The sequence below is a fragment of the Chiloscyllium plagiosum genome, unplaced genomic scaffold (assembly GCF_037043375.1).
Source record: "Chiloscyllium plagiosum isolate Xiang-an unplaced genomic scaffold, Cpla_swu_hap1 HiC_scaffold_31, whole genome shotgun sequence".
NCBI classification, from domain to species: domain Eukaryota; kingdom Metazoa; phylum Chordata; class Chondrichthyes; order Orectolobiformes; family Hemiscylliidae; genus Chiloscyllium; species Chiloscyllium plagiosum.
This window is the reverse complement of record NW_028270169.1, coordinates 57,045,739-57,050,569: the sequence shown is the minus strand read 5'-3', so window position 1 is coordinate 57,050,569 and position 4,831 is coordinate 57,045,739. Positions and strand designations below refer to the sequence as shown.

The 4,831-nt window shown below is 45.6% G+C and overlaps 2 non-coding genes across 2 annotated transcripts; both read left to right on the top strand.

The window, feature by feature from the left end:
• Positions 1–889: 889 nt before the first annotated feature.
• On the top strand, positions 890–1,008 carry LOC148141953 (5S ribosomal RNA). Its single transcript, XR_015752417.1, has one exon. It is a non-coding gene; the product is annotated as a 5S ribosomal RNA (ribosomal RNA).
• Positions 1,009–4,712: 3,704 nt separating this feature from the next.
• Positions 4,713–4,831, top strand: LOC148141952 (5S ribosomal RNA). Its single transcript, XR_015752413.1, has one exon. It is a non-coding gene; the product is annotated as a 5S ribosomal RNA (ribosomal RNA).

The window sequence follows — 4,831 nt, the reverse complement described above, 5'->3', positions numbered from 1 at the left end:
TACCACCGTGCCGCCCACAGTTATGCCGCAGTACTACAAAACCCTGGTTAGATAGACCCCACTTGGAGAACTGTGAGCGGATCAGGGCAGCACACCTTCTGAAAGGAGTAGAAAATTGATTTACGTGAATGATACCTGGACTTGCATGGTTAAGATGGAAGGAGAGATCATGTTATTTAGGCCTGTGGTCTGTAGAATTGAGAATGTGAATGGGTGGTATGATGAAAGTCTTGAAGACATGAATAGGAAAAGAGAAGGGAGATAACGGTAATCTAATCTAATCTAATCTAATCATAACGATAAACGATTTCTACTGGTTGGGGATTGTAGAATGAAGGGACATAGCGTGAGACTTAGGGCCGGAGGGTTGCGTAGAGATGTGAGGAAGCCGTCATAGGATGATAGATTTTAGTAAGCGTTTTGTGACAAAGCGCAGTGGATGCTGGATGAGTTGTTAAATTGAAATGTGAGGGAGATAAATGTTTGTGAAGCCAAGGTAGCAAGGGCCAGAGGCTTGCATATGAAGTTGGGCGAGAGCTGAGCCGTGATGTGATTGAATGGAGGCAGAGGTTGTAGGGGCTAAACAGCGTTGTGGTGTGTGTATGTTGCTGTGGTTCTAATTTGGAAAGGAGTTTATTTGTGCAGCAGCTTGTATGGGCATGAAATGGAGTGGAGTGAGTGTGAAAGAGTTGATCCTGTTGTGTAATAAACGTCTGTGTGTGTGTGTGTGTGTGGGGGGGGGGTGAAGTAGAGGAGCTAAAGATGGAGATGGGAGAATAGAAAGGCAAAGGAAAAAGAAATGCTTTGGTGCAGTGTGATTGAACAGCAAAAAGTTGTTGTAAATGCAGCAGTGTGCGCCTTTAAGGAAGCAGAAATTGAAGGGGTGTGTGCCTACGGCCATACTAGTCTGAAAACGCCCGATCTCGTCTGATCTCGGAAGCTAAGCGGTCTCAGGCCTGGTTAGTACTTGGATGGGAGACCGCCTGGGAATACCAGGTGCAGTAGGCTTTTGCAGCCACCAGAGGCTGCTCACAGCTTCGCACTCTCACACTCCCATTCATCAAGCAACGTCCTTTTAACTACTCGCTTCGTCTCTCTGTCTCTCTGTCTCACTTTTTCTTGCCGAATTTCATTGTTCAACTTCTTCCCCCAATACACAAACCCATCATTACTGCTTGAGATTGGAGCAAACGCCCAATTGGAGTAGCCTCCGTGATTAGAACCAAAATTCTTTCAATGATGAGGGAGGACATAATGAAGGGAACGCATTCAGTGGAGACCGTGTGGGTGGAACTGAGGAATAGTCGAAGTCCTAAAATTGTAATAGGTGTTATGTAGCAGCTCTGAAGTCCTGGATGGTAAAAATGCAGAAAACTAGGCAATATGTAACAAAGCCAGAGTACTACCAATGAGGGATTTTAACGTGAACAGAGATTTAGAGAGGTAGTCAAGCATTTGTCAGAAAGGTAGTGCATGTCTGGTGTATTGCCGGTACTGTTTCTTACTGCATTATTTCCTGCATACCTCATGTAGACAAGCAGTATTGGATTTAGTAATGAGTTGGATTTAATGAGTGAGCTGGTCGTGCGTGGCCACTTATCATATGGCGATGATAGCGCGATCAAGTTCAAGGCAGTGTTTGGAAGCACAAAGCATGTATCTGCTGCTGGAGTTGGAGAGTTCGGTAAAGCCGCCTTGACCGAGATGAGACAGAGACCGTCCACAACAAGGTGGGAAAATCTGCTGATGGCTAAAAGAACTGAAGAAGACTGGAGAATGTTTAAAGAAACATTGAAGACAACAGAAAACCAGTCGATGTCCCTGAGAGAGAAAGCTCCGCTTCACAGAAGAAAACAGTCATGGACAAAAATATCAGCACAGATCCTGCTGACTGGGAAAGATACAGAGAGCAGGAAAGACACAAAGCAGTGTAAAAGAGCTACCAAAAGGAATTTTGAATGGAATCTTTCCAGGGACATCAAAATGAAGAAGAAATGTTACGCTGGCCTCAAGGGAAAGCGGGTGGTCAAGAGAAGGTGGGGCACTGTTAGTGACTACGGGGAAATGGCAGAGATGTTGCATCATTACCTTTACCTCGGTATTTTCAGTAGAAAAGGAAGATAGCTTGCCAGAAGTCCCGATGACATGAAAAGTGGATCGGGAAAAGCAACCGAACAAAACGAAGGTGAGTAAAACATCGATAATCAGGAAATGACTGGAATCAAAGGGTGACAAATGCCTGGGATTTGGCGGATTCCATCGGCGGGTGTTGAAACAAGTAGACAAGCGGGTCAGAGAAACCCGAACTGTTATCGTTCAGAATTCCCGGGATACAGGAGTCGTCGCTCCGGATTGGATTCTTGCACTTGTCAGTCGCGCTTTTTCAGAGTGGAGAACCCGGAAAACTCGGGAATTGCAGAGCATGGAGCTTAGCACCTATGACAGGGAATTTGTGGGAGTCTATAATCAAGGCTGGGATAAGTGAGCACCTCAAAAATTGTTGAGTTAATCAGGGAGAGCCACATGACAGGTAGGTGCAGAGGTTTTGAAGAGGGGACTAAGGTAGTTGTCAGGGAATAATGTCCATAGATGTTGTTCACATGGACTTCCAGAAGGCATTTGACAAAGTCCACTTACGTAGGTAGAAGCCAACAGACTTGAGGGCAAATTCCTGACACGGCTAGGAAATTGTTTGAGTGGCAGGCGACAGAAAGTAGAGATAATGGGTAGGTAGTCAATTGGCAGGACGTAACCAGTTGTGTCTCACAAGGACTTGTGTTAAGGCCTCAATTATTGATGTCATTTGTTAAGGAAATGGATAATGGCACAGAAAGTCATATATCATCATTTGTGGATGACACAAAGTTAGGCTGCATTGTAGACTGTATGGATGACAGCATAAAATTGCAAGGGGATATTGATAGATTAAGTCAATGGGCAAAACTATGGCAAAAGCATTTGAATGAAAGCAATAGTGAGGCTATCCATTTTTGGATCAAGAAGGGACAGATCAAGGTATTTTTCTGGATGGTATGAAGTGCACGTCCAAGGAGACTTGGGGTTTCAAGTGCACACAACTTTGCAGGTGCAGACAACGGAACGAGGACATGCCGCAACCCAAAGGACTAGCCACACTACCATACATCAAGAGCATTTCCGAACTGACAGCCAGACCACTGCGACCACTAGGACTCCTAACAGCACACAACCAACAGCCACTCTCAGACAACAACTCACCAGGACAAAGGATCCAATACCCAGCATGAGCAAAACCAATGTAGGGTACAAAATCCCATGTGAGGACTGCACAAAACACTACAATAGACAAACAGGAAGACAGCAAATGATCCGCATCCATGAACACCAACTAGCCACGAAATGACACGACCTTAGTAGCCACACATTCAGATGACAAGCAACATGAGTTCGACTGGGACAACACTACTATTATAGGACAAGCCAAGCAGAGAACAGCCAGGGAATTCCTAGAGGCATGGCACTTATCCTCAGATTCAATCAATAAGCACATCGACCTGGACCCAATATACCGACCACTGCAGCGGACAGCTGGAACTGACAACCGGAAGCGGCAGATACAAATCACTATAAATGCCGGAGGAAAGATCACAGAAGCGCTTCACAGGAGACTCCCAAGCACTGAGGATGTCACCTAGACAGGGGACGAAACGTCTGCAACACAAATTCCCAGCTCGGCGAACAGAACCACAACAACGAGCACCCGAGCTACAAATCTTCTCACAAACTTTGAGCATACATCTTTAAAATGTCACGTACAGAAAATAATCCAGAAAGCGAACAGATTGCTGTCCTTTCTAAGTAGAGGACTGGAGTAGAAGGATGCCGAAGTTATGCTGCAGTTCTACAAAACCCTGGTTAGATAGACCCTACTTGGAGAACTGTGAGCGGATCTGGGCAGCACACCTTCTGAAAGGAGTGAAATATTGATTTACCAGAATGATACCTGGACTTGCATGGTTAAGATGGAAGGAGAGATCATGTCATTTAGGCCTGTGGTCTGTAGAATTGAGAATGTGAATGGGTGGTATGATGAAAGTCTTGAAGACATCAATAGGAAAAGAGAAGGGAGATAACGATAAACGATTTCTACTGGTTGGGGATTGTAGAATGAAGGGACATAGCGTGAGACTTAGGGCCGGAGGGTTGCGTAGAGATGTGAGGAAGCCGTCGTGCACACATAGGATGGTAGATTTTAGTAAGCGTTTTGTGACAAAGCGCAGTGGATGCTGGATGAGTTGTTAAATTGAAATGTGAGGGAGATAAATGTTTGTGAAGCCAAGGTAGCAAGGGCCAGAGGCTTGCATATGAAGTTGGGCGAGAGCTGAGCCGTGATGTGATTGAATGGAGGCAGAGGTTGTAGGGGCTAAACAGCGTTGTGGTGTGTGTATGTTGCTGTGGTTCTAATTTGGAAAGGAGTTTATTTGTAAAGCAGCTTGTATGGGCATGAAATGCAGTGGAGTGAGTGTGAAAGAGTTGATCCTGTTGTGTAATAAACGTCTGTGTGTGTGTGTGTGTGGGGGGGGGGGGTGAAGTAGAGGAGCTAAAGATGGAGATGGGAGAATAGAAAGGCAAAGGAAAAAGAAATGCTTTGGTGCAGTGTGATTGAATGGCAAAAAGTTGTTGTAAATGCAGCAGTGTGCGCCTTTAAGGAAGCAGAAATTGGAGCGGTGCATGCCTACGGCCATACTAGTCTGAAAACGCCCGATCTCGTCTGATCTCGGAAGCTAAGCAGACTCAGGCCTGGTTAGTACTTGGATGGGAGACCGCCTGGGAATACCAGGTGCAGTAGGCT